Source organism: Hakea prostrata, chromosome 10 (genome assembly GCF_041222555.1).
Source record: "Hakea prostrata isolate BN-2017 chromosome 10, UWA_Hpros_2, whole genome shotgun sequence".
In the NCBI taxonomy this organism is placed as follows: domain Eukaryota; kingdom Viridiplantae; phylum Streptophyta; class Magnoliopsida; order Proteales; family Proteaceae; genus Hakea; species Hakea prostrata.
In genome coordinates this window covers 44,788,047-44,798,510 of record NC_142609.1, presented here as the reverse complement: position 1 = coordinate 44,798,510, position 10,464 = coordinate 44,788,047, and the positions used below count along the sequence as shown (strand labels likewise).

Sequence of the window (10,464 nt, the reverse complement as noted above, 5' to 3'; positions counted from 1 at the left end):
ATCCGTAATAACATAATAACACATGATAGTAATTCAACGTATTAGACGATCAGAGAAGAAAGCATTCAACCTATTAGACGATCGGTTTCGACGGATCATTGTCAGAGTCAGATCTCAATTGCTGATATTCTTGAAATTAATCAAGATGATGCCTCCGAAGCGGAGGATAACCAGGTTCGGGATGGATGTTGGATCATTAAAACCACGCGGTGAACACGAGAAAGTCTAGCAATAAAAGCAGGGCTTAGCATTGTCTTATGACTCCCATTACCATGAAGAGATCATTTTCAACTGGGAGATTGTTCTTCACAAGACATGGAAGAGGGAGGAATACAATGATTCCTCTGTGAAATATTTCAAGACAGTATAGTGAAATAGTAGGGTTGTTTGAATTGCTGAACTCTTAAGCAACAAAAGGAGAGATTAGATCAATATGGTTTGTGTTGGAATTCTCTTCATAAGCATTGAACAGAGAACCCATTAAGTTCTCAGAAACTTGTAATTTTCTTGGTTTCTTTGTAAACTTGCTGACCCAGATTGGGTTTTGGGTGCAGTGGCTTTTGTGAATTTCCCCCCTTCTCTTCTCTTCACTATTTTTCTTTTGATAGTGCTTCTTCTTCATTAATGATTCCTTTATAGCAAAGCCACCATGGTAGTTGTGAGGAAGTGAGGAATTGGAAATTAGATGCTCAGTTGAGTTTGTGCTCCGTTGGTAGAGGCTTTGTTATTTTTTAGCTTGGTTATGAGAAAGACATGTTTGAGGCATGGAGATCGGCGAATCTCACCGGCGAACTTAGGCGGAGATTTCTTACCGTAAAAAATGGAATAAACACAACTCAAATCATAGGTTCGGGTACTTTTATTCTCCCAATAAAGTAAGAAATTAGCTCATATTAAAGATTAAATACAGATAAATAAATGCAGCCATTAAAAGAGTTTAGCAAGAATATAAAAAGTAGGAAATATAAAACCAAATAGAGAACTAGGATAATGCTTCCACAATGCTCCAGCTCCCTATCTGCAATAGCTCATTATCTTGCACGAGCTTTTTTTTCTCCATGTCTGGTTCTCTCTTTTTCTTTTAGTGGCTCCTCCGCCTCTTTAGTTCCCCCAAATTTTCCCAAAGTGATAGTGTAAAAATGGATTGTAGGATTAGAACCTTCTTTTATGAGATCAATGGCTAAGATCCTTCACATAGTGACAAGAGGAATATCTAATCAGTTAGCCCTTTTTAGTGATTTCATTAGATAATGCCACGTGTCCAATCTGGGAAAATCATGCTACCATAATGCTACAACATCCCTACAGCAAATTAAGAAGACTTGTTCTTTGTTACTGTTCTATGTCTCATGTCATTTCTTCATCCATTATAGTCCTTTTCTTATAATGCCAAAAAAAGAGGACCGACCAATTCCATCCATTAGTTGAAGGGAAATTTATGCAAAAATTATATAAAAGACCTTACTAGATTTAAAACTTTAAGATTCACTGAACAACAATTTTATTTAGTACTAACACTAAAACAAAGAGAAATCACTCTTAAACTGAGCTATCTCAAATGTAAAATCACTAAATTAACTCTAGAAATTAAACAAGCACTAAAATCTAAATAAAACACTTAAAATGCTTCCCCGTTCATAAAGAAATTATAATAGAAGTGTAGTGAGTAGTAGTGAAAACATAAAATCAAAATATGACTCCTGATGCGTCCAAAATCAGCTCAGCCCTTAGATCTCCTCGTGATGACCTGCAAAACGAAAGCGTCAGATGTGGCCCGATCGCGGGGGTTGGGAGTCCACCTCCGAAGGCTAAGTCAGTTGATGAACTTAATCACAAACGGCTCTGCTAGAAGCACAGAGCTAAGGAATAAAGAATTGGGAAAGGTGATCTAGATCGTAAGCCGCTGATAGTTTACGTCTATCAGTATGTATCTGAATCTGAGTCTGAGTCTCAAATTGTGTGTTTTTCAGATCTCCCTCACCTCGTATGGCAGTGAGGTTTATATAGAGTGTACCTTCTAATCTCATTCGTTGGATGCACTTAAGCCTTCTTCGGGTAGTCGTTGGATCTTAACAGTTAGATCCATTGAGCAATAGACTTCTACTAGTTTGGACTAGTAGAGGACTCCTGAGATAACCTTTAGGTTATGTGATGATTATCCCTTCGATAATGATTATCCGCAGCCGTCAATTCGAGTCTTCCATCATTAGGGTAATTAACCTAATCCATAAGTTGGATTAGGGCGTGCTTGTAGCTGAATAAGTTTTCTTCCTCAGCAAGCCATCTTCTGGATCCGGTTCGCACAGGAGCGAGTTGGTTCCCTCCATCTCGACCGAGGTCGAGGGTCGAACCAGGTATGAACCCGGTCTGATCATAATTTCTCCATATCAACTCCATATCTTCTTCATTTCTTCTTCCCAGCTTTAGATGCATCTCCAGCCTCAGTCTTCTTAACACCACAAATATCCTTGGACCCATTCTTTCATTCCTTCATTTGCTTTCTGGACTTCTCCACCTTGATATCAAGGTTGTTCCTGATAAGCCCATACTTGGGCTCGTACTTTTTGGCATTATCTACAGAGTCGTAGATGAAACCGAAACCAATAGACTTGCACTGAATTCGCATATTGGTAGTCACGGGGATAATTTCTTTCTGTTGATGTATTAAAATCCGTTTGTCTAAGATTTCTTTCTGTAGATGATTGTTGTGGAACAGTTTGTCTCCCTACTTCAATACATTGTTTTCTTGGTAAAAGTCCTAAACTATTAGGAGAAGACCACTCGAAACTATATTACAACAGAAGCAACTCAACCAACTTATGTTTTAAAAGCTAGAAGCGAGACCGGGAGCAATCCCTAGCTTGAAAATGAGGATCCAATCTGGGTTGACCCGAACCCATTCTGATTTCTAAATGACTGCAAGCGACAGCGTTGTTGAATGCTAAGCTTGTTAACCTCAAACATATAAAAGATCAATTCCCATATCATGTTGTCAGTTTCAATTAAATTCAAGGTTTAACTTGGTGGTACAACCAATTTATATTACATGAATTATTGGCAATTATTTGAGAAACAAGGTTCTCTTCGGTTGCTAACAATTGGTCTTTAGATTCAAGAAGTTTTTATGGTCGTAAATGTATAATATAGTTTTTGATTTCTCCTGACTATAGGTATTTCAAGGAGGAGAGGATTAAATATATTTGCATGGCCCCATGCAATTAGGAGCTAATGGAGGCATGCATAACTGCATAAGCATGAAGGGCTGGAATTTTTGACTCCGTATGGAATGAAGCCTTGATTCTAGCTACAAATGGATCTAAGGGAGAAAAACTGAAGAAGGCCATGCAATCACCTGTGCTCTTTGTATAAATTAGGAAACTACTCCAAGAAACTTGGTCCTTAGATTCGAGGGGTTCTTATGGTTGTAAATATATAATATAGTTTTTGATGTGCTCCTCACTATACGTATTTCAAGGAAGAGAGAAATTTATTGTATTTGCATGCCCCTGTGCAAGCGGGACCTAATGGAGGCATGTATAAGCATGAAGGGCTAGAATTTTTTACTTCGGATGGAATGAGATCCTGATTCTAGATGCAAATGGGTCTAAAGGAGAAGAAGGTCCTGCAATCACCTGTTTCTCTTTGTATAAATTTGGAAACTGCTCCTTGAAATGAGACACTGTGCTTGCATGATAACCCACTCTCTTAATTTAGGTAAAACGATATCATGAGGCTTTTTGGGGGAGAAATAATGATATAATAAGGCAGTGAAACATATGGTGGTAGAGAGTTTGAATCCTTCAATCTGGCCAAAACAGAGAATGGAGATAGGAAAAGAAAACACAAATCACGGGAGGAAATTAACTGTTATATGCGAAGTGCACGGAAGGCCTCACTTTCTCAACCCATATGGTACTTCCCCATATTTGGTCTCTCAATTGCAATATATATAGAGATGATGATGCTTTGGAGAAACTCAGGTGGCTTTCAATCTGTTTGTTTTGGGCCCAAGGTCTTGTATTTTATTTCTGACCCATTTCACCTGAGTGGTGGGTACAAAAACTAAATAAAATAAAATAAAAAAAAACCCATTTCACCAGAGTGGAGGGTTAAGAAAAAGGGGGGGACAAGAGTAAAAGAAAATGGGATTAGCTACAACAAACAACTTGTTGGTCTTCTTGTTTTTATTCAACTATGCAGTGAAGGCCGATATAGTCAACTTTGATGCAGTGTGGCGACAACGAGCCAAGGCGGCCGCAAAGCACAGCAGTGACAGCTTTGAGCCAAATCCTGCGACAGTTGCTGCTCAGCTCAACTCACATGTGCACATGTAGGTCCCGAATTTGAATCTTCTAAAAATTCTCCTTGCTCGCAAATTATATTTAAAAAACACATTCCATGGATAATGTATAAATTGAGCTATTTTACGTTGAGAAATGGATAACTCTTGTACTTACGATAGATTTGGCTGGATGAATGAATGATGCAGGACAAGACAACGGAGGCTGGGGGAGACCGGAGGAGCATGCCGGGCGACGAACCCAATAGATGCGTGCTGGAGGTGCAAGGCTAACTGGGCCGATGATCGAAAGGCATACGCCAACTGCGCTTTGGGCTTCGGCAAGAAGGCTGCTGGTGGCAAGGACGGCAAGATCTATGCCGTCACTGACCCCTCCGACAATGACATGGTCAACCCAAAGAATGGCACCCTCCGCCATGCCGTCATTCAGAAGGAACCACTATGGATAATCTTCGAGAAAGACATGAACATCGTACTCAAGGGTGAGCTTATTATCGCCCCTGACAAGACTATCGATGGTCGTGGTGCCAATGTCCACATTACCAAAGGCGCTGGTTTTACCCTCCAGTCCATCCGCAATGTCATCATCACCAACCTCCATATGCATGACATCGTTTCAACTCCAGGTGGTATGATTCGCGCACGTCGACCACTACGGAAAACGCACCGTCGGCGACGGTGATGCCATCAACATCTTTAGCTCCTCTCGACATCCGGATCGACCACGTGACCATGTCCAAAGCTGCAGATGGCCTAATCGATCTTTGTCGAGGGTTCCACTGCCATCACCATCTCGAATATCGACTTCAGTAATCATGACCACGTACGTATAACTGGTCAATTTGCTATAAGTTTCCTGCTAAAACTGATTTCTCTAAATTTAACTAACTTATTTTATAAAATGATTGACTACGTAAAAAATAAGAGTACTTCGACCTTCCAAGTCGACCCACTGATTGTTGCTTCCTTATTGGTGAACAATCGTGTTGACAGGTGATGTTGTTAAATGCAAACACCTCTGCTAACAATAAGATGAAGGTTACGATAGCATATAACCATTTTGGGAAAGGATTAACACAGAGGTTGCCCAAAGTCCTAAATGGATTTGCTCACGTGGTGAACAATGACTACACGGAATGGGGGATGTATGCCATTGGGGGCAGCTTAAACCCATCCTTCCTCAGCCAGGGCAACCGTTTTGTCGCTGGAAGCTCATCGAGAACCAAGGAGGTTACCAAGAGGGCACTAGCGCCAGAAAGCGAGTGGAAGAATTGGGCGTGGGTATCGCAGGGTGATGTGATGGAGAATGGTGCCTTCTTTGTTGAATCAGGTTCCCCAGCACAGAAGAAGGCCCTCCTCACTGGAGACCTTATTAGCCCAAAGGACGGCAGCACTGTCAGCAGCCTCACTCAGTCTGCTGGTGCACTCAATTGTAAGGTAGGCAGCCCTTGCTGAGCTGTTTCTCACTCTTTTAATTAATGTAACTTCAAGCACTGTACGTTATTCTTCATGGGCTGATTCTTCTGTAAGTTCAGGCGCTGCGTGTTGGTCTTCATGGAATGAATAAAAACAGTAACTCTTGATTTTCCAAAACAATGAATAGAAGTACTGACAAAAAGGGATCTTCCATTACTTCAATACTAGCCAGAACAAGACCAAAAGGCCAACAAAAACGGCTGCATGTTGTAAATTCAGATATGCTCATAGTAAACTATTTGCTCGTGTCTAAAAATGCTATGCAAATGCACGCGTCACAATTAGGTAGTAAATAGTAAGTAGGGTATCAATCCCACAGAGAATTTGTTTTGTAAATCTCAATATAAAAGGAAGATTAAGTTAAACAAGATTGATAAAATTACTTTGTGATTAATGAACTAAGGAGACAAAGGACAGAAGAATTAAACAAGAGGTCCTAAATTGGAGAGCACACGATGGAAAGAACTATAATAAGTGGTATAAATGTTGGAAGTCAATTTTCCCTCCCTTGAATTTGGGTTGTGAATGCTACAACAAAGCTGCAGCACAAGGCATATCAAAGAACCTAGAACAAAATTACACACGGGTATCTTCCAGTCCACATACGCATTGACATCCTAATTCAAAATCATCATATTCCTATGGAGAATTTAACTGAGGATGCGAATCACGCTTGATGAGTTCCAATAGTGGTTACATGAGGTAGGCAAATATCCCTACCCTACCCATTGATTAGCTAAACCCCCATAAGGATCATGCTAGTTTACGTTTTTCAACATTGGTCTAGGTCCAATTAACTAAAACCGAAATATGCCCAAAGCCCTTCTATCTTCTGTTGTTCACTTGTTCTTCACATCTTCTTGTCTCTCAGCGCAGGAATCACCGAAACTGCTGCCTAAAATAGAAACCTTTGCCTTAACACTGCCTATTTCTCCTCTTTTTATTTGTTTAAAATCTCAGTGAAGAGCGAAGATGTGAAGTTGGAACCACCACCTAAAACTTAGACAAAATTTCCTTAGTCAAAATTTCCTTAGACATGCACTTAATCACCCAATACACCTTTCTAGGATACCCGAAAAGAAACCACTTGAAATTGCAACTTCTGCAGCACCTCCGTAGGATGAAAGACAATATCTTACTATTTTTCTGATGTGAAGGATCCACCTAAGTGGCAACCACAGAGCATACTATAAGTAGATACTCACGCCCTAAACCAAACAAATAGACCCCTAAGGAATTTTCCTTTTATGATGTGGAAGATTAGAGTATGCTGCAACCACAGAGCATACTTCGGAAAAACCTCGCTCTGATACCATTGTCGGGTTATGAAGAACCCACCGAATAGAACAATCAGCAAATAAGAGAAAAGAAGAACAGAAGAATATATGGGCAAGAGAGAAAACTCTACTATAAATAAAGAAATATCCTAGAGGAAAGATATTTGGGATGCTTAAAGAAGGAGGAGGCTTTCTCTTATAGCCTCCTCCTCTCCACATATTCCCACATCAATCGATGTGAAACTAATTACAACACGAATTAATCGAAGTTTGGTGGGAATTCTCTAAGATTTAGGAGAACCAACCACAAGGTTGAGTAATTGCATCGGTTTTGTACAGTTATATTATGGTCAAGGTTAAATTAACCCAATTTACATCATCAAATGTCATTATCAAATTATTCATTTTTTTATGTACTGTTACATAAAGGGAACATATGATAGGGCAGGTTTACAATAAATTAATTATTGTGCTTTTTGCAAAGGCGGTTACATAAAGAGAAGAGAATTGATTGAGATTCATGATTTTTGTCTTTTGCCAAATCATATTACAATTTACAACCACCTTTAAGCAACCGGGTGGAAGAATCTTTCGTCCACTGTTATTTTGTTGGGTTTACCATACAGGAAATTATTTCCCATGTGTTATTTTTGTTTTGTCAAGAGCTTGAAGCAAGCAGAATCCACCATCACCAAATGGAATCCAGATGATGAAAAATTTAAGGAAATTGTTCTCAAGTCACCATGCTCGGATGCCATCTCATCTGCAATATGTCCCATGTGTTGCCCCTCATAGGTCACGGCTCAACCAAAATCTCGACAGCGAAGCTGAGAAGTGAGCCAAAAAAAAAATGCAGAATTACCGACGTCACTGTCGAGATCGCTGCAACAACACAAAAGAGACAATGCAGCTTCATAAGGATTTCTTTTCAGAGCTAAAGAAGCGGTTGAAATTGAGGGGAATCGTTGAACCAGAGAAAGATTTGGAAACATTGAAGCAGATCCTTGTAGCTCTGCAACTCAAAGGCCTTCTAAACTCTAAAGGAAAGATGGACCGGATCGGCCACCAGAGTGCCCTTAACGGTCGGTGATTATATGGTCGTGATAAGGCCTTCTCGCTCGCCGTTTTCAATCAACTGTGTGAAAAGAATGCGAGTCTGCCAGAATCTAAATTTAACTGGTGAGGCCTTGTCGCCACAGGAAATAACGAACGCCCTGAAATCAATAGAAATATACAGAAAACAAGAAAATCAAGATCCTTTGACTCGAGCGACAACGGAGTGAAATGTCCAAGTTCTCTTGCCAGGCGAAGGCTACTAAGCATTCAGACGTAGGGGAAAGGAGATGATTTTGTGGAGCAGAGAAGAAGCTCTCCTGTGCATTCTTCGAAGTTTATTACTAGGAAGGTTGAAATCGTTTCGATGACGACGATTTCGTCAATGGCGGTTTGGATGACTGTTTGATTAGAACCGAGGATTGGCCAAAGTCCGTCACCTTTGAGGCATAACAGAACATTTCCGAATAACATACCATAATTATACTTGAACAAATGTCAATAATGCAAGGAAAAGAAAGGTGCATAATATACAATAATTAAAGGGAAACAAAATGAACTTCATTAATTTCAAAAGTTTTTACAACGATTACATCTGAAATGCATAAATGGAAATCCTAAGGTACAGTCTATCTAGGTGATCTTCTCTGATCTCTGTATGCTCTGAACTCCTCCGCTAGCTGAGTCACCTGATGCTCTATCCTATCCTGTCGTGACTCCATCCTCTCGTACATCTGCTCTTGTCTGACCTCCATTCTCTCTAGCATGGAAGTCATCGATTTCATCTGTGCTCCAAGATCTGAAGTCTCCGGAACTGCATGTGAAGGGCCACCTGCCTCAAAGTGTGATGAAGGAAACTCATGATGCACGAGCTCGGCCTCGTGCATATCTGCATCATCTCCGGCCTGATCATCACTATCGGGACCGATATCCTCTCCTCCATCCTCCGACCCCCGATCCTCATCCTCGATTCATCATCATCCTCACCCTCCGGACCAGGAGATCTCTCGATCGCTGTAGTCTCATCCGACGAATGGTCCGAGTCCCAATAGAGTATCCCTGCGAACCGGTGTCCACTGGTGTATCCTCAAAACTCACCCCGAAATGCCCGAAGATCAAAGTCGGTAGCCTCCCATAGCAAAGGTTCCGCATGCTAGGCCGCAGAACTAAGTCCAAGCATGACCTGCTGAATGATGTAGGAGAGATCGATCTCGAAGCCCATGTAGATGCGGTAGATGACTAAGGCCTCCATCACCGTGACCCGATGGTGATGTCCGGCTTTGAGCATAATGTTTCGGCCGACTATGCGACCGATAATCCGTGCAGAATCCGTCATCCGTCCGCTGGTCCACGGAGTGAAGCATCGATGGCTATCGCATAGCGTAGAGCATATCTCGCGTAGCTCGTACGGCATCGGATGGCTGTCCGGATCGCTCCTGCAGGTATCCACACACACCGCTTGTGGATAGTAAGGAACCTGCAAGATCTCAGCCGGTGCTCGGGTAGAGAAGCGAATCCGAGTCCGGAAGACCCTGCTCCTGAGGACAAGTCTAAGTGGATGTCCTTGGCCTCGAGCCTCCTCTGTGTAGGAAAGGTTGCTGAAGAACAACCTCACTAGTTCCGGGTATACCGGCAGATCCTCGGTGAAGAGATGAGTCCACTGCAATGTGTCGAACCTCTGCCGAATCCTAAAGGCTCTGAGCTGGCGTAAGTGAAGTAGACGTCCCATCTCGATATTGCGATGGCGAAGTAGGCCTCGTACGGGAACTCGGCCTGAGGTGTGTCAAACATGTCTGGTCTCCTAACCTCCTGTCTAGGCTCTGAAGGAACCTGACCTCTGCCCCTAAGAGCACCTACAATGCGACCACGACCCCTACCTCGTCCTTGCCCTCCCCTCTGCATAATGGGTATCTGTGAAAGAGACAAGAGACAATTCCAGTTAGTGCTACCTTAAGATTTGAGCCAAAAGGGTATTTTCGTAAATTTTTGGAAATTTTCAAATTTGGGGGAAATTTGATTTGAACATACTAGCATGTGCGCAATACTTGGAATTTCATGTCTATGAAGTTTGTTTCATGAAAATCGATCGAAAACTTGGATTAAAGCGGAAAATTCAGCAAGAAGGAAATTTGGGGATTTTGCAATTTAGGTTAAAATTGGATTTTTGAAAAGTTGAAATTGATTAAATCAAATTGTATGGACCTATCTACAATGTCATCTTGAGCATGTAGCATTTGATCTCGTGCGAAATTTTCAAGCGGTTTGAGAGAAAACGGAATTTTTCTAAAGATATCGATTTCGGTATGAAAACTTTGCGAGATGAACACCAATATGTTAAAACTTGTTGTCTATGCATGG

General features: G+C 41.3%; 1 pseudogene; it reads left to right on the top strand.

Annotated features, from left to right (window-relative positions):
• Positions 1 to 4,142: 4,142 nt before the first annotated feature.
• On the top strand, positions 4,143 to 5,755 carry LOC149003352 (putative pectate lyase P59; annotated as a pseudogene).
• The last annotated feature ends 4,709 nt before the right edge of the window (positions 5,756 to 10,464 follow it).